Consider the following 20,437-nt stretch of genomic DNA (forward strand, 5'->3'; position numbering starts at 1 on the left):
GTATTTGTACAAAATAAATGCAGGTTTTGGCGTCACTGTGTGCTTAGCAGGTATATGTCTGAGAGATTATTAAAAGGAATGAAATTCGGTGGGAGATTAGGATTTCTTTTCCATTTCATTTTTCTTCGGGATGTCAGGAGAAACTTAACAAGTAAGCCAAAGTGATATGAATTGCATAACCTGAAGTTAGGTAAGTGCGGTTTTCAAAATGAAACGTCCCTTGTAATTTCTCCATGACATTAATTTTGTTTGGGGTGGTGGAGGTTGGAGTAGGACTAAAGCCTTCAGGCTGTAGAGTCACCATTTTTGGCCTCACCATTTATGCTTTCCAAGATGGGATTCACGAGGAGGAGATTTTTGTCTGCTTTGTTCACCGACGTAGCTTAAGAGCTTGAAATAGCAGGTGTTCAAAAAAATGTGGATGGGTATTTGCTGAATAAACTGTGAATCGATCTGCCATTTAACCTCTTGTCCCTTAGTTTCCTCATCTGTGAAATGAGGCTAACAGTCCTAGCTACCTAGTGATGTTTTGAGTGTTACATGAGAATGTAAAGCATGGCAAGGTGTCTGGCAAAGATGCTCTGTCTCTGTTCACCAGCTGTTTATTAGATAAGTACTTTCTGGCTGGTACAGTGCTGGATGCAAGAGAATGAAGGCAGCAGTCATAGTCCTTGCCTTCTGGAGTGGGGTGGGGTGGGGGAAGGGACACAGATACTAAAAACAACAAACATGCAGAAGGACAATGAAAAATTGTGAGGGTTGCCAGGAAAGAAGAGACTAGGGAGGTCAGAAAGAGGAGGGTCTCATTTGGATTTTGAGCCAGGGGAAGCATTGTGGAGGAGTAATCCTTAAACTGGTACCCAAAAGTTCGGAAGAAATCAATCCAAGTAGGTGAGGGGAGGGCCCCATAGAACAAAGAAACAGGGATGCCTAGGTGGGGGCCCCAAAGCAGTAAAGATATCAGTGTGTTCAAAGAGAGATGTGGCAGAAGCTTGATGAAAGCAGGGAAGAGAAAATGCTGGAGATGGAGGCAGAAGCCAGATCATACGGAGCCTGTAGGCCACGCGGCTGGGTTGGCTTTTATCTCTGATGCAGTGGGAAGCCATTGAGAGAAGATGGATTAAGGGAAGGAGTTAGGAACTATTGCAGTGGTCAAGGCGAGAGGTGGTAGTGGTTTGAATTGTGTGGTATCAGGGGTCAAGGAAGAGAAGTGGATGGGTTTGAGAGATCTTTTTAAGGTTGAATTGATTAAGCACCCTAAAAATGCTGCTATTTGTATGCACCAGACACTGTGCTGGACAATTTATATATATCCTTTGATTTACTTCTTACTGCAGTCCAATAATGTAATATTTGATTAATCTTACTTTATGGATAAATCTGAATTACAAAGTCTTGATTCCAACACAGGTACACAGCAGCTGGCCAGCATGTCCTATTGTTCACCCTTCCCTGATTCTCGCCAGTGCAGTGAGAATAGGAGTTTGGGACCAAGATTTTCAAGGGAGATAAAGTAAGCAGGTCCCAGAGAATGAAAAAATTTTCCCAGAGGGCTGACCTACACTGGACCCTTTTTAAAGGGCACCTGCTTGTTGTCCCTATGAATAATATCTAACTAGTTTTGATATGGTATTCTTGTCATCTAGCTCACAGCAGGCATTGAGTAGATGCTTAGTGAATAGCTGAGTGGATGAAGAAATTAATAAATAAACAAGTGAGGAAGGCAGTACACAGCATTACCTAGCTGATTAAAAGGAGATCATTAACTGATGGAATCATGAGAAACAGGTGCCTCTGGTGGGCATCCTCCTGCTGCTGTGCTATCAGCAAACAACACATTGCCCCTTTTAAGAGAAGCACCATGGGCCAAATAGAAGCTGTGAGGGCATAGAAAGTACCCTTCCATTCCTGGTCCCATGCCTGACCCATAAGGGATACAGAGGACCTGCCCCTTGCCTCAAGGTGGGGACAACTCTGCTAGATCTGCTTCCCAAGCTTCCTGTGGGATTGGACCCTTGCTGGCCTCCAGCTGAGGCCACATCCTTGCTTAGCTTTTTCTTGCTTAGCTTTTTCTCTGTGCTTTATCCTGCTTCTCAGACTTTCCTTCTCCTGAGAGCAATCTCTGTCAATAAATCACTCAACCAAGAATTCCTATCTCAGGCTCTGCTTTTTATGGAACCTGAAGTTAGATACCCACTGGCCTCAGAAATGATTTTCTATAGTAGTCACCTCCAAACCTATATTCACAAAATAAATTATAAGCACATGACCTCTCTGTATTTATTTATGTGCAAACTATATACCTGCATTCCTGGGCTAGTATATTACACTTTATAACTAGACTTCTGTTTGCCTTCCAATACCAGAGAATCTCCTATCCTGTATCAATAGCTGGCATAGCTGTGTCCATCTACCTAGAGACGCCCTGCCCCCCGCCCGCCAGCTCCTTTGCCTGGTTGTACACCCAGATTCTGGCCAATGGGATGTAGGTGGAAGTGTACGGGAAATTCTGTAACTTTCCTTTTTCCTCTTCTCTTAAGAAATTCTGTAACTTTCCTTTCTCCTCTTCTCTTAAGAAAGAGTTAGCATTTATTTTTCACTCTTATCATTTTTTTAAATTTCAATTGGGACTATACTGTAAGAATGGTGGAGCAGAGAGGTGGAAAGACTTGATTCAGGGAAGTCTTTGCAAAGCAAGGTCCACCTTTCAGGGCTGGACTGCATATCGCTACACTTTGATACAAGAGAGAAAGACTTTATGTTGTGAAGGCCATGTCGTTTTTGTTTTGTAGTTATTAGTAGCCAAACTTAGTTATACTCTAGTTGCACTTTCCCCACTCCCAGGAGATTTTAACATCTCCGAAGTCTGGATGATTTTAAACAATTAATGGCAATAACACTTGTAATAGTCTTTTCTTTCTTAGTGGAACGTACAATCACATTACCTATTTTGATTGACAGCAACCTATATTTTAAAATAAGGTGACGCATTGTAACTTAAAATACCGAAGAGTAGAAAATACACACAAAAGTAAAAGTGAAGACAGTTCGATGGAGAGGTGAATATTTAGTTGCACTAATTTAAAATTTTTAAAAGTATACAAGTTATTAGCCCTAATAATATATATGGAGAGAACAATGTGATTGAATAAGTTTCAATATTTTTAAGGTTTTTGGTTTATAAGTCATGGCCATTTCTGAATACGGTTTAATTAAGTAGTTGGTATTATTATATGTCATATTTGAGAAGATACTTCACAAAGATATACACATCTAAACTGCTGAAGTTCAAAATGGGCTTCTTGTACTAAATCTGATTTAATCATGATTTAATCCAAACCAACAGAGAAGCCAAAGTTTTGCTGAAAGCCAGTTAATAAATTTTCATCTTCTCTTATGCCAGTCAGTTGTTGTGCAAACTAAACAGAAGGTATTGCATTTTTACGTTGGTTTAAAGTCAACGTAATTTTATTTAAACGGGTTTTTTTAGGTTGGAAATTTTTCTCCAACAGTTTTAAGTGTACAGATATGCAATTAAAAAAATAGAATATATATTTACCTTCTTATTGTCAACAAAAACACAATCTATGGAAATATTTCCAGACATCCATTTTGACATGCCAACTTCATAAGTCTTTTTTGAAAAGCAGTTATGTTTTTCACTTGTTGGCTGCCTTCCTGTCAGATTAGGTGAGATCGTCATTGTTTCTCCCTTATAATGTGGCTAACAGATTCTATCAGATGTAAGAGAGGAATTAGCCCTTCCATTTCCTGCGCTTTTAATCCAGTATCCAATGTGTGTGTGCTTTCAAGTGTGTGCAACTCTTGCTCAGGAATAATTTAAAACCACTTGTCCATTTTGTGAAGGTAATTTTAATGAAAACAACATAATTAATACAAGTGTTTTCTTAAGTGAGTCCATCTATATTTCAATACTCAGTAGTGTGAATAAGGCAGGAAGTGGGGAGGGATGCCACAGTTGCTGCTCAAATTGTGTTTTTCAGGCTACGTGCTTAAATTTGCAGGCTGACAAGCAGCCAGGTCTGGGTGCAGCTGCACATTAAATGGAACAAGTAGCTATTACCCTGTTTCCCCGAAAATAAGACATCCACCGAAAATAAGACCTACTTACAGGAAAGATAAGACATCCCCTGAAAATAAGACCTAGCACATCTTTGGGAGCACACCTTTAAAATAAGATACTGTCTTATTTTCGGGGAAACAGGGTAGTAAAGTCAACTCCCTTTCCTAGTTTTAGATAAAAATTAAAATGTAATGAGTTTTAAAATTTTCTTCCCACATCCTAGTGGATTTATTGCTTATTGTCCTTAGGCTTAAAATACACTGCCTTGGTTTATAAGATAAATCCATGACCTCGCATTTATGGCCTTCCCCAAAGTGCTCCCACCCACATCTCCATGTTTATTCCTCCTTCCTCTCTTTGCAAGTCTCCAGAATCCTTCCACTCACCTTCTTGCTCTTCCAGCACAGAAGGCATAATAGTGCAGGGCTTCCCCAACTATCACCTGCAAACAAATCACCTGGGGATCTGGTCACACGAAGATTGAGAAAAAGTATGTCTGGGGTGGGGCCAGAAATTCTGCATTTCTAATAAGCTCGCAAGAGATGCTGATGCTTCTGGTCTGTAGATGATCTTGAGTTAAAAAAAAAAAAAATGGAGAAGAAAACACTGAATTGTCGGGGAATAGATTTGATTAATTCCCTGCTATTGGGTAAGTCACACCTTGACTGTCAGGTTTTTAACACCTGTTCTGCAGGATCCGTTCATTCATCCATTCATACACACCTTCGACAGATATTTACTGAGCATGTAATATGTACCAGGCATCATGTCAGTTGCTACATAATTAGATTGGATGAATCCTGTTGGAATTAGGTATCAAAGAGTTGAGTCTAGTATATTGTTGGTGAATTAAATGATTAACTATAAATGGAAGCAGATATTAATATATTTGTAAGTTTGTATGCATTTAAGTAGTATGTATACACACATACATGTGTGCATTTAAGTAACATGCACCTACACATATATTTACACACACAAACACGCACACACATATACATGTTTCTAATTTTTACCTAAATGAAGCCTTTGGTTCACACTGGTCTGTTGGCCAGCAATGCCCTGCCTCCCTCTGCTTGTCTAAAGCTACCCTTTTTTTTTTTGTACCTACCTTTCCATATCCCTTCAAGCAGAGCAAACTTTCTTTCTTAACTTTTGTACCTGTTATTTTGTGCACATTTATCTGGCATATAGAAAATACTAAAAAGGCTATTATTTCCTTTTTACAGTAGTGATGTTTTATTTTTAATCTCTTTAAAAGGGAATGGATTGTGCCTCATACTTTTGAAATGCAGTGCATTACAGGTGGAAGAAACTCCATCCATGTGTATCAACAATAACTCTATCATTCTTAGTTTTTATATGTTAAAGGAGGTGATGGCTAATGTTAACTCAGAAATTCTGTGATTTCTTTTTTTCTTATTCATAGGCTTTTGGTTAAATGGCATTTTGTTCAAAAGCTATTGTATTTATAGGATAATATTGGAAGAACTTAAATCTATACATTAAAAATGACAAATATTCAAGGACTATAATATAAGAGACTTTAAATAAGACATTATTTTAATGGTTATCCATTCCATTCCCTGTTCTGTTATTTACACTCCGAATAATTCAGAGCACTTACCTTCTCTACTAGGTAGCAATCACTAAATAGCTATTGAAGAGAAAATATTAGAGACATTTTTAATATAACACAACGAAAGGTTTTGAGCAATCCACAAAATTATATCAGACTAATAACATAATTAAAACTCATGTTTTGGCCAGGTGTGGTGGCTCATGCCTGTAATCCTAGCACTCTGGGAGGCTGAGGCAGGTGGATCACCTGAGCTCAGGAGTTCAAGACCAGCCTGAGCAAAAGTCAGACCCTGTCTCTAGAAAAAACTAGAAAAATTAGCTGGGTGTCTTGACAGGCACCTATAATTCCAGCTACTTGGGAGGCTGAGGCAAGAGAATTGCTTGAGCACACGAGTTGAGGTTGCTGTGAGTTATGACATCATGGCACTTTATGCAGGGTGACAGAGTGAGACTCTGTCTTCAAAATAAACAAGGAACCCCCCACCCCCAAACCCATGCATTGTCCTTTCCTCTTTTATTTTTCACCTTATATGAACTCAGTACCATCACTGTGCTGGCACGTACAAGGAGTCACAACAGACTCTTAATCTGTGCCTCTTAAGTGTCTTCCATGAGTTCTCTTTATGCTTGTGGTGGGAACAAGAGCCTTGAGAGGGCTCTTCACTCACAATGCACACTTTCATCACTATAAGACTATATGAAAATTCTATGTAGGAGCTAGACTATATCACCTCTTTTGGTTCAGAACCACAACAGATATGTGTTTTATATCTGGTTAAGAAAGGGTGAGCGTATGACACTTTAAAAATTGGTGATACCTACATATAATGAAGAAAAGGCGTCTAGAAGTCTCTAGAGTCTCAGTCCATTCTGACTTTCATTATCTGAAATTCAAAGCCCAGACAACTCTTGCTGCCAGTTCTCATGCACTCTTCTGTATCAGTTAGTTACTGATAGGTAACAATTCCAAATCTTATGACTTATAACAGAAAGTAATTATCATTTCATGAGCCAGCTCAGCAGTTTTTTAGTCAGCTGGGTTTCCTGCTGTGTCTGGGGTTAAGGCTGGGCCATGACCTTGGTTGGAACAGGTAGGATGGCTAGGACCTCCAGCATGGACGCTCCTTCTACAGTTGAAATTAGGTTTCTTCTCACAGTGGCAAAGGAGGAGGTTTGGTAAAAAGAGAGACAGCACAAGAGGCCTTGTGAGGGCTAGGATCTGAACCAGCATAAAAGAAATTTCAAGACTAGGAAATAGGGATTGCGTCTTCTATTCCTATTTTATTCATCATTGTATAAATAATAAAATTCTGACAAATAGAAGATGATGATACATGCTTTGGAGAGAATGAGGGACAGAGGCTGTGTATAGCCCAGTGCATGGCAATGCATGATCTGTAGTTCCCAACCCTTAGTTTAGATTTCTAGCTCTTCCAGTTTGTATCTGTGGGGTCTTGGGCAAATGGCTTAGCTTATGCTAAGGTTTAGTTATTCACCCTTAAAATGCATGTGATACAAACAGAGGGAAGGTATTAAACATGAGAATTGAAATATATAATACATGCCAGCCTGAGCAAGAGTGAGACCCTGTCTCTACTAAAAATAGAAAAATATAAATAAACCAGCCTGGTGTTATGGTAGGCACCAGTAGTCCCAGCTATTAGGAAGACTGAGGCAAGAGAATCGCTTGAGCCCAAGAATTTGAGGTTGTTGTGAACTGTGATGATGCGATAGCACTCTACCCAGGAAGATAGAGTAAGACTTTGTCTCAAAAAAAAAAAAAAAAAGAGAGAGAAAAGAAATATGTAGTTTATGGAAAGCACTTGGTACATGGTAAAACCATGATGAATGATCTTAGAGGATGGTGACAAACTCTCTTAATGGTTTCAAGTTTTCGTTCCCCTCAATAGTAATCTCCAGGAGGGAGGGAGGGTTTGTCTTCTTTGTTTTATCAGCTGTACGTAGAGTAGTGGTTAGCACACAGCAGACTTCAAATAAATACCTGTGGAATGAAAGAAATGATAAATTCCAGTGTTTACCAAGTGTAATTTGCTTTAGTTTTCCTTAAAATAACTCGATGCTAAAACGTTTTCATTACAGCGACTCGGAACAAGACTTATTTCTTTTATTGTTAATAAAAGATTGGTTTAAGAGGATTTGGTAAGTACACATTTATCTTTTATAGGTGCCATACCTTTGGGTCTTCTGGCAGTTTTTCTTATTTGATGTCAAAAAGAAAATACGCCATGGAGGAAATTTTTCTATCAATATTTTGCAGTAATAAATGAAGCTGAATCATATATGCTGGAGACTGACAGAATAAAAAAAGAACAGCCTCGCATCTGAGTAGTACGATTAATGTTTTTAAACACAAATTTGTTCATTTAGCCTGCGCCTACATACATCCTCCATCTCTCCAGTTTAGTAATGAGTTTCAAAGGCAAAGGTAATTATTTTGTCAAAAATATAATTTAGCGCGGGGCCCATATTCGTTTTAAAGAAGCATGAGCCATCATTTGCTTGAAATTGTCATCAAATTCCTTCAATTTAATGGTCATTTAAAAAGCTCGCCTGCCCCCCCACCTCTTCTTCATTCAGGGTGAATGGAAGTGCGCACATCCAGGGAGGGCGATGATCAATTTAGTGGTTAATGCTCCTTGTTTCCATGTCAGAGTGTTTACATTTTCCTTCAGCTTCTCTTAATGTGGTGGTGTATGATTTCCCGAAGAAGTCACCACTCTCTCAGCATCACGGCATGGGCCAGCACTTCTTTGCTTATTCTTCATGCAAGGCATTTAGTTAGAATTTAACAGAGAGACAACAACAACTGGAAATATCTTTCCCCACCCCAGTGAACACAAAAAATTAATCATCTCAGAGAGTCTGTATTAAACCTGACCCTGTGCACAATGCAAATGTGGCACAAAGTCTATCCTTACATTTATTTGCAAATATGTACAGATATGCTTCATATAAATTAATCCTCCATTTCATTATAAGGAAGGAATTACGTCTGTGGTCAAAGGGTGGCAGTGGTGGGGGGAGAGTTAATCTGATTTAGCACAGCATGTGAAAAATTAATTGAAAGTCAGAACTCCATAGTGTTTATTATAAGGTAATTTCACACCAGCTCAGGATTAGCATGGTAACGGGTGACAATAGGTCATCACTATGTTAATTGAAAGACAGCCTGCTTTTGTAAAGAAGGAGAAAGAGAAAGAGAAGGAGGGGGAGCGAGAGAGATTTAGAGACACAGTATGTAATGTATGAGTTGGTAGTGGTTTGGGACAAAGGGTATAGAAAGGATGGGACCCTATTGAAAAAGATAGCCTCTTGCAAAATCAAGTGGCTCTCCTTGGGTAGCCTAAGCAAACACTGTGTTTGGTGACCCGAAGCTCTCAAATGCTGTGAGATCCCTGTGGTCTGAAGTGTTTTCTAGTTGCTGTACCTTTCAGAGTTGGCTGTCTTCTGGCTGGGAATGCTGCCAGCTCTCTGGTGGTGATTCCAGGATCAGCAGAAGAGAGGGAAAGCCCAGGGCCGTGGCCAAGTGATTTAAGTTCTTCTCATCTTTTATTCTCCAAAGATACAGCTTGACTCTCAGGAAATCTGAACTCTCACTCAGAGGGATTAGCACAATCAGCATTAGTGGTAAAGTGAGGGCGTCTTTCATGCACCAACCTCAGGGTTAATAACGCCAACAGCAGCAGACAAGCAACAGAAAATAACTTGTCATTTTGACACCATGCTGGATCAGTGGCCAAGTCAGCCTCTGCCTTCCACAAATTGCAGAGTTCACCAAGCCCCTCTGTCTGCAACAGCCAGTGCCCACTCCACTCTGGCCTCCCACCAGGGGATGTGGTTGGGGATGTGCCTGCACTTCAGGAGCTCAAATAGGAAAGCACTTTTTCTCTCATATTTGCATAATGGAATGAGGTGTCAAAGAAGTTTCATGACTAGCGGGTCATGCCACCGACACAGATCACATGAGACGTATTTCAAGCAAGAACTCTGTGTTATTAATTATGCATTTTCATAAAAGCAACCAAACGAACAAAAAAAGTAGAATGAAGTAACACATAGGTCATCAAGCTGGCTTAAGGGAATCAAGTTCACAGAAATGAATGGGAGAGAAACTATAGCTGTAGAGTGTTGGTGAGTGGTGTGTACAGAAATCATGCAAACAGGCAGGAAGGGGTGGTGGCCAGAGCAGAGGAAATCTATAACTTCTATTTATAAAGAGAAGAAACCGCCTTAGGATTCTGCATCTCTCTGTGGTATGAGCTGATGAGTGTGACCTTTAGGCCTACAATTTCTTGTGGTAAGTTTGCAACGTAGGCTGACACAAGCTGTTGTAATATGTTAATTTTGACCCAGCTCTGCCACAAATACTAACCATGATTTCTAAGACATTTTTACTAAGCAATGTAGTCCTTTAAGACATAGCTTTTGGTACTAAGTATCCCAGGAACCTTTTTAATGACGGTCAAAATTAAAAGGCAAAGAGACCCAGAAAAACAAAGGGAAAAGAAAATGTGGTTCAGGGGAAGGCCACAGAGGCTGTGTGGCTACAATTCAGGTAGAGTCCTCTCTCCTTCATCCTTTTGGGAAGCTTTGTTCTTTGGAAGAGTGGTGGGAAGAGGTCAACCAGAAGTTAGAGATGAATTCAGAGGGAATGGGATGACTTCGAAATTTCCCTCAAGGAGCTAGGTGTAATTTTTGAGGGTAGAAAGAAACGAGGACAGCTGCAGAATATTCCATGACACTAGGTCAACATTCATTTATTCAAAGGCTGACCACCATGGATCACCACAAGCTCTGATACCTACTAAGGCCAGCTGCATACCAGCAATGAGTGAAACAGTCAAGTAGGCCAAGTAGGTACTTCTGGGAAACTGGCTACTCTGCCCATGTTGATCATTGCTACTTAGGGGTATGGACCAATTGTGTCTATATCTTTTGACTTTTAAAGAGGAGAAAGAAAGAAATATTTTGGTATAAGTATTCCAATTTCTAAAAGAAGACAACTCAGATAAATGTTTGAATTACTGTGTGGCCCTTACGGAATCTGTGAGCAAGATGTAACCTTATGTTCATTGTTTCTCAGTGTGGCCCAGGAGGTGGCCACTGGTTCTCCTCTTTTTCTCTGAAATCCACCTGCTGGCAGAGAGGTGTCCCTTCTCTTGTGTATATGTTTGCATAGTTGATGTTTGTGGTTAGTATATTTTTTTAATTTAAAGGTTAAATGGATACTTTCCCTCTGATTGGTGATTCTCAATTCTCTGAAGTATGGGTTCTGCAACGTATGTAATTGAAAATGGTTGGATGAGAAAGCTTTTGTAAAATGTCAATGTTGTGTCTTTTTGTTCTTTCCCAAATAAAAATAATGGATTTTTTTTTTTCCTAGAGTAGGAATTCTTAACACAGGGTTCACTCATGAGCTTCAGCTGGGTGTAAGTACTCTATAACTGTACTTAAAATTTTCCATGTAGATGGGAGAGAATGAGTAGTTTTCATTGATTTCAAAGAGGAGTCCATATCCCCTCCCTAAAGATTAGTATCTGCTGCTCTAGGTCCTACAATAGACTTTTAATTATTTATTTTACAGGAAAAAATGCATAAATAAAAATGACAAGGAGCTTGTTTATAACATTGATAGCATAAAATCTAGAATCATACCTTTGGGGAATGTGTCAGGTCATCAGGACAATCATTAAGATGTTTCTGAATGGATCAAATTAGCTTTCTAGACTTTTATGTGGACACGTACATAAAACTTGGTAGCATTGATGCTTTATTAGACTTTACATTTTTTAGGTAATAAACTAGGTGGCCATTTGTTATTTTTTAAAGCTGCCCAGCATCTGAACCACATTCTTAGATTTTGATAATTCATGGAATTCATTAAAAGAATTAAAAAATATTTCTGTTGAGAATATATAGAATGGGAGGAAAATAGAGACTCGCTTTTGAATCAGCTCAATCCATGATTAAATTGTGTTTTCCCTCCAAACTAACTCAAGAAGCAAAAGTAAATGTTCTCTGGAGAGTTGTAACATCATCCAGAGGCTGCAAGTTTTTTCAATAGTTTTTCCTTTACAAAGTGTATTACTCAAAATAAAAATAAGCAAGATAAAACATGTTAAAATTTGGCCAGGAGCCAAGAGATAAAAACAAAAACATGTCCACAGTCAATACAGATATTAAAGTATAGTCTTGTATCTTGGAATAATATTTTGGTCAACAAGAAATTGAATATACAAGGTTGTTTCTCTAAGATTATAACAAAGTTGAAAAATATTTAACATCTAGAGATATTGTAGTCATCATAATGTCATAGCATTGTAGGGCAAATACTTTATTTTTAAAAAAAATTTAGTGTCTCCTAAGTGAACAGTGTTTATAATGTCTACAGTAGAATTCAGGGTGGACATAAAGTTCATGTACAATTTGAAATAGTTTAACATAGTAAATTGCACACTAACTTTATGTCCACTCTATATGGTAGTGTCCGAAGCCTTCACATTCATTCACCACTCATTGACTCGTCCTGAGTAACTTCCAGTTCTGCATTCTGCATGCTTCATTCATGGTAAGTGCCCTATATTATACAGATGCACAATTTTTTATCTTTTATATCTTATTTTTACTGTATCTTTTCTATGTTTATATATATAAATACTTACTTACCATTGTGTTATCATTGCCTGTAGTATTCAGTACAGTAATGTGTTGTACAGGTTTGTAGTCTAGGAACAAGAGGGTATATAGCCCAGGGGTGTTGTAGGGTTTTTCCATCCAAGTTTATGTAAATACATTCTATAAGATTTGCATCACAACATTGCCTAATGACTCATTCCTCAGAATATATCCTTGTGTAGTTAGACTTAAAGTGAATGTGCTCCATACTGGAAGAGAGAAGAAATACACTCCCCCAGACTCAAATGGAAATTCTAGAACTGACAAGTAAGTACCCCAAAGGAAGACATTAGTGGGTGTGTTTATAGACTAGATTGAGCTGAAGAAAGAATTAGTCAACTGAAATTCAATTTAGAAGAAAATATCTTGACTATAACACAAAAAGACAATGGATTAGAAAGGTCAGGAAAGGATATTAGAAGCATATGAGATGCCCAGAAAAAGAATAACATATGTGTAATGAGAATCACAGGAGGGAGTGAGGGGGAGAAGGGGGAGGGGGAGAGATAGAGAGAGAGGCTGTAAATGAGGATGGGATAAAAGAAATATTTGTTTAAGGGAATAATATCAGAAATTTTCCAAATGAATGAAAGACATCAAGTAACAGATTCAAAAAATGATATGATTCTAAAACATAATAAATATAAAGACAACCACATAGAGATATACGATAATAATGCTGCTGAATCCAAAGACTAAGAGAAAAATGTTAAAAGAAGTTCAAATAAAATTTATATCTTTAAAGAGGGCAACAATAAGACTGAGAAATAACTCTTTAACAGAAATTATGCAAGATGGAGCACAGTGACCATTCTCTTTAAAGTGTCAAAAACTGCTATGCTTAGCAAAAATAGCCTTTCAAAGGGCAAAACAGAAATGGACTTCTGCTTCCAACCAATATGGAGTAACAAGGACCAGATTTACTTTTTTACCTAAAACAAACAAAAAAAAAATGGACAAAATAAATAAAACAAAAGTTTTGAAGCCATTTGACATTAAGACAATGAACACGATGGCTAAAAGATGGAAAACAAATGAGGAAAGCATTCTAATTACCCCAGCTTAATGTTTGGAGAGACCCTCCAGTCCAAAATGCAGGGAGAAGTGACCCTCAAAACTTAATGATAAGGGAATTAACTATCCAATAAAGAGTAGGCAAAAGACCTGAATAGACTCTTCACCAAAGAAGATAGATCAATTGCAAATAAGAACATTACAAGTTGCTTAACATCATTAGTTGTTAGAGGAGTGCATTAGCCCCACACTGTAAGTGATCCAAATGTCTGTCAAAATGTAAAAGGTACTTTGTGGTACATACATATAATGGAATATTACTCAGCAGTTCAAAGGAATAATCTGCTGAAACACAGCAAAATAGATGATCTTAAATAATTATGCTAAGTGAAAGATTGAAATAAAACAGTGCATACTGTATGATTCCAAGTATATAAAACTATAGAAAATACAAACCAATGTGATAAGAGTGATCAATGTTTACTTAGGATGGGAAGACAGTTGAGGGCAGGAGGGAGCCATTACCAAGGGACATAAAGAATTGGGAATTGACGAATATATTCACTATCTTAATGACAATATAGTTTCATGCATGTATCATATAATTAAAAGCATCAAATTGTACAATATGAACAATATGTTTAGCTTTTCTATCAATTATATCTCAAGCTGTTAAAAAATGAAGTAAAAATATGTACATATTAAAAGATAATGAGAGATTTCTCTATCTGACTATCTGATCTAAAGAAAATACAAAAGGTGAAGGAAAATAATTCCAGAATGGAACAGAGAGGTGTAGGAAAGAATGAAGAATAATGAAGATGGTAAAACATACATTAATCTAAATGAGTAATGATTGATTAAAACAATAAAAAAGTCTCCGACCATTGAAAATGTTTGTGATAGGTAGGCGGCTAGGGTGTCAGCTACATGTACTGGAACTGGCGAGTTCGAATCCAGCCCCGGCCTGCCAAACAACAATGACAACTACAACCAAAAAATAGCCAGACGTTGTGATGGGCATCTATAGTCCCAGCTACTTGGGAGGCTGAGGCAAGAGAATTGTTTAAGACCAAGAGTTTGAGGTTGCTGTGAGCTGTGACGCTACGGTGCTCTACCCAGGGTGACAGCTTGAGACTCTTTCAAAAAAAAAAAAGAAAAGAACATATTTGTGATAATATATGTAAGCAGTAACTCCAAGATGGGAATTGGGTAAGCAGAGCTAAAACGTTCTAATTTCCTTTCGTTGTTTTGGAAGTAGTAAATCATATTAGATTTCAATAAGTTAATAATGCATATTATAACCTCTATGACAATATGAAATAAAATCACAAGTATAATAATACAACATGGAGAATAAAGTAAAAATAATAAGAAATTAATCAGATGAATGCAGGAAAGGAGAAAAAAATTCAATGTGGAACAAGCAGGTACAAACAGAAAACAAGTAATACAATTGTATATTTAAAATAAGATATATCAGTAATTATATTTAAAGAAACAGGGCTAAATACTTCAATTAAAATCAAAGTTAAAACGGGATAAAATAACTATTTAATGTAGTTTATGTAAAGGTTGAAAGCAAAAGGATAAAAAGGATACACATTGTACACACGAACCTAAGAGGACTGACGTTATAATAACATAAAGCAAACTTGAATGTAAGAAGAAATATTACAGATAAGAGGAACAGAAATGTGTTATTCCACCCAAAAACAGAACTCTAAATTAGCATGATCCAATAATTTAGCTTCAAGATATATGAAAAAAACTAATAGAAGTAAAGATAGGAAAAGTCACAATTATTGAAGGAAATTTTTTTTTGTGTGTGCACTTATTTATTTTTTTTATTGTTGGGGATTTATTGAGGGTACAATAAGCCAGGTTACACTGATTGCATTTGGTAGGTAAAGTCCCTCTTGCAATCATGTCTTGCCCCCAGAAGGTGTGGCATGCACCAAGGCCCCGCTCCCCTCCCTCCTTCCCTCTCTTTGCTTTTCCTTCCCCCACCATAACCTTAATGTCATTAATTGTCATTAATTAATTGAGTACATAGGAGTCATGCTTCTCCATTCTTGTGATCCTTTACTAAGAATAATGTGTTCCACTTCCATCCAGGTTAATACAAAGGATGTAAAGTCTCCATTTTTTTTTAATAGCTGAATAGTATTCCATGGTATATTGAAGGAAATTTTGACATACTTATTTCAATAATTGATGTAATACATTTATCTCAATATAATAGTTAATAAGTATATATTAAATTTTAACCTCATATTTAACACGTGACCTAATTTATATAGATAATTGTACCCACTTGTACTCAAATAAATATGAGAAGCTATTCAAGATTGATTGCATGCTGGCCATAAAGCAAGTTTGACAAAATTTCAAAGGATTAAGATTCTAAAGAGTGGGCGGCCCCTTTGGCTCAGTGGGCAGGGTGCTGGCCCCATATAACGAGGGTGGTGGGTTCAAACCCAACCCCAGCCAAACTGCAACAAAAAAATAGTGGGTGTTGTGGCAGGCACCTATAGTCCCAGCTACTCAGGAGGCTGAGGCAAGAGAATCACCTAAGCCCAGGAGTTGGAGGTTGCTGTGAATAGTGTGACGCCACGGCACTCTACTGAGAGTGAAACTCTGTCTCTACAAATAAAAAGATTAAAAAAAAAGATTATAAAGAGTATGTTTTTGGGACACAGTGGATTAAGTTAAAAATTAACAATAAGAGGAAAAATAGAAGATCTCCCTATATTTGGAAATTAAGTAACATACTTCAAATGAATTGATACAGAAGAAATTGCAGTAGAAATTAGAAAGTATTTTTACCAAATAGGATGAAAATAATATTTTAAAAATTGTGGGATGCCGATTAATCCATATTTAAAATGCTATTTTAAATAGTTTTAAATATATATATCATAAAATAAGATGGGCTAAAAATAAATGACTTGAACATATATTGAAAGATGGTGGAATAGGGGTTTTATTAACATGCTGCACTCACTTGGAAATACCAAAATACTGTGTACAGAATTGACGAAGGATCATTGTGGAAATTCAGCCAAAATTGAAAAAAAACTTTGGATACTGGGAAAAAGAAACTGGGCAGAAGGTCACGCAGTAGTATAGTAGAAAACTATTAATGAACCCCCAGTATGTGAGAGAGGGAGTCAGTGCCTCTACCATACACATCCTAGTGGGGAGCTGGGCAATCCAGGCCAGAGGGGAGCTCCTTGACCCTACTAAGCTCTGAATCTCATTTACATAGAAGACAAAAAACTGTGAGAAAGAATTCACTGGGAAATCTGTACGCACTCCTAGCTCTGAGTGCCAAGAGAAGGAGGCCATTCCTGGTCAAGACTCATAAAGGGCCATATTGGAACTTGCCAGCTACCTGAGCCAGTAGCCACAGGTTTAGAAAGTGTTGGGCTGAGGACCAGAGATAATGGTCTAGTGTGTGGGAGAGGCCCCTATAGCCAGGACTGAAAGACATGTGTAGTGTGGGTCCTGGCCATAGGCACTGGAGTTGGGCTCTCCCCCTCTGATGGACCAGAGCAGAAGAACTGCCTGAGAGGCAAGGTTTTGACTCCTATGGCAGGTTTTATGGCCAGGACAGTTTTACAGTTTGAAGGCAAATTGTGTATGACTCAGATGACTGTTCCAACTTGCCGCTGATGTTGGACCATGGAAGGGAACCCCATAGGTCTAGAGTGTGTCTCACTATTGCTTGTTAGGCTCTGGAGCCAAAGCTGCTCTTTTGTTTTCATGCTGAGTCTTTGGCTAAACAGAAGTTTCCCCATATCTCTCTGCAGCACTTGGATTTGATGGCTGGATTGCTAAGCCCCATCAAGACAGGTACTTGCACCTGCCACTGAGGGGCTGCTCAAGAGGGGGCTTGCCCAGCCCAGTCTGCCTGGCTTTGCTCCCCCAACCCCACATTGGTGTCAGGTCATGGGATTTGGACCACCAAGCATTTCATGGCCCAACCCATTAACAGAGGACAAGCATACACCCTACTGCCACCACCCTAGCTGGCTTTCACTTGCATGTGCCACCTATTGCCCTCTAGTTTGACCTGAATAAGCCAGTACAATATCTGAAGTATACAGAACTTGGGAAATAGATACACTTCTTGTGACTTCTGCTAACACCATTGCCCACATCACTCCAGCTACCCAACAGGCCATGAGCCCACTCACCTGCCTTGTACATCACTGCTACAACCAACATTTGAGAAAACTTCCACACTTAGGCTATTTATAACCAAGGAAATCATATGGAGTCTTTGCCACTGAAGTCACACAGAAACAAAGCCAAACAGCCCTACTCAACATACATTATAGTCACACACTCCAAAAAAAAAAAAAAAAGGAAAGAAAGAAAAAAAGACCCATCCAAATGAAAGTAGATTCAAAAACAAAAAGAGAATGTTTATCCAGAAATGAAGAAAATAGCATAACAACACTGGAAATATGAACACAACAGGGTGTTATGACACCCCAGAAAAAAAATCACACTAACTCTCTAGCAATAAATGCTATAAAAATAAAACTTTTGAAATACCAGGTAAAGAATTAAAAAAATTATTTAAAAGAAGCTCAATGAGATTCAAGAAAATTCTGTAAACCAATACCAAGAAATTAGGAAGTCAATTCAGGACATGAAGAAGGCATTTATCAAGGAAATAGTTGTTTTTAGAAAAACTGAAGCAAAACTTTATAGGAATAGAAATTTCATGGAGAGAATTATACAATACAGCTTCAATGATAGACTAAACTGAACAGAAGAGAGAATCTCAAATTTTGAAAAGAAGTTTTTTAATTAATCCATTCAGAAAAAAATTAAAGAAAAAGAATAATAAAGAATGAACAAGGCCTTTGAGAAGTATGGGACTACATAAAGTAACTTAGCTTATAAATCATGGATATTCCAAGGGAGAGGAAAAAGCAAAAAGTTTAGAAAGAAAATAATTGATGAAAACATGCTGAATCTAGCAAGAGATACAGGACATTTGTTGAACACTAGAAAATACACTGGAAGATGGATTTCACCATGACATTGTCATCAGACTGTTTGAAGTGAACTTAAGAAAGAAAATCCTAAAATCAGCAAGAGAAAAGCATTTAGTCACCTATAAAGGAAATCCTAACAGACTAAGATTTTCTTAGAAGAAATCTTATAAACCAGAAGCAATTGGGATCCTACCTTCAGAATGCTTAGCAGAAAAAAAAATTGTCAACCATGAATTTTATACCCTTCTAGAATACAGTTCATAAATGAAGGAGAAGTAAAAGTCAGCAGCCAAGAAAACACTGTGAAAATTTGTCACCACTAGACTAGCCCTACAAGAAGTGCTCAAAAGAATTCTAAACATGGAAACAAAAGGCTGGTATTTGCACATGAAAGTGTACAACTCACAGATCCAATAAAGCAATTACACAAAAAAAGAGAAAGAAATCTAGTGACAACTCAATGGAACTCCATCAAACCACAAAGACAAAATAAAAAAAAAAATAAAAAGGAACAAAGAATCCACAAAATCCCTAGATAACAATTGGTAACCTTATGAGAACAACAAAATCTCACATATCAGTATTAACCTTGAACTTAAATGGACTGAATGTTCCACTTAAAAGATGTAAATTGATGGAATGGGTTTTTTGAAAAAGACTCAAATATATGCTGTTTATAAGAAATTCACTTTACTGGTAAAGGCGCTTCTAGACTGAAGGTAAAGGAGTGGAAAAGGATATTTCACACAAACAGCAAAAGTGAGCCAGAGTAGATAAGCTTATATGAGATAAAAATACTTTAAGTGGAAATTGACAAGCTGATTATAACATATTCATGAAACTGAAAATGGACAAATTAAGCTGTGGGGCCCCTGGAGAATGAATGCCAAACTTACAAAGCTACATTATTAAGATGGTATGCTCTTGGCACAAGAATGAACAAGTAGGCAAATGAAATAAAGTGGAGTCTGGAAACCAACCCATATATAAAAGCATGAGATTCCCAGATATGAAAGGGTATTTTTCAATAAATAATGACTAATTAGTTGGATATAATTATAGAAAAACATGTAACTTGATCCCTACTCACACACTGTGGATCTAAATGTGAAAGGTAAAAAAAAAATGAGGTTCTGGAATATAACATAGGAGAATATCTTTATGACCACAGTATATGAAAAGATTTCTTAAACAGTATTGATAAATAATCACCAAGAAAAGGATTGATAGCTGGGTGTGGTGGCTCATGCCTGTAATCCTAGCACTTTGGGAGGCAGAGCAGGTGGATTGCTTGAGCTCATGAGATTAGCCTAAGCAAGAGCAAGACCCTGTCTCACTTAAAAATAGAAAAATTAGCCTGGTGTTGTGGCAGGTGCTGTAGTCCCAGCTATTTGGAGGCTAGGGCAAGAGGATCACTGGAGCCCAGTAGTTAGAGGTTGCTGTGAACTATGATGCCACAGCGTTCTACCCAGAGTGACAGAGCAAGACTCTCAAAAAAAATTTGATTAATTAGATTATAAATAGAACCTAATTAACCTATAGAACATACATAGATAAGACCTATTCTTCAAAAGACACTATTGAAAGAAAATAAAGGTAAGGCATAATATATCAACTAAAGGTTTATATCATTGTATATGAGAACTTCTATAAACTAATGAAAGAATTACGACAGAAACATAGACAAAATTGCGAAACAGGTCTTTCATTAATGAAGATATCCAACCGGGCAATAAACATATGAAAAGTTCATTATTCATTGAGAATACACACAAGTTCATTATTCATTGAGAAATTAAATCTATACTGCTACCACTTCTCCTATAACCACCAGAATGGCTAAAATCACAATAATTAGCTTTGCCAAATGGGACTGGAGTGTTGCCAAGATACTGACAAAGGAAATATAATGAGACACTTATCTCTGATGTTAGTATAAATTCATTCCACAACTTTGAAAATCTATTTGGCAGTACTTACTAAAATGGAATATATGCATACTCTGTAGCCCAGTAGTCTTAATCGCTCCTAGTTTTTGCAATAGAAA

This window comes from Nycticebus coucang, chromosome 12 (assembly GCF_027406575.1).
Source record: "Nycticebus coucang isolate mNycCou1 chromosome 12, mNycCou1.pri, whole genome shotgun sequence".
Classification (NCBI taxonomy): Eukaryota; Metazoa; Chordata; class Mammalia; order Primates; family Lorisidae; genus Nycticebus; species Nycticebus coucang.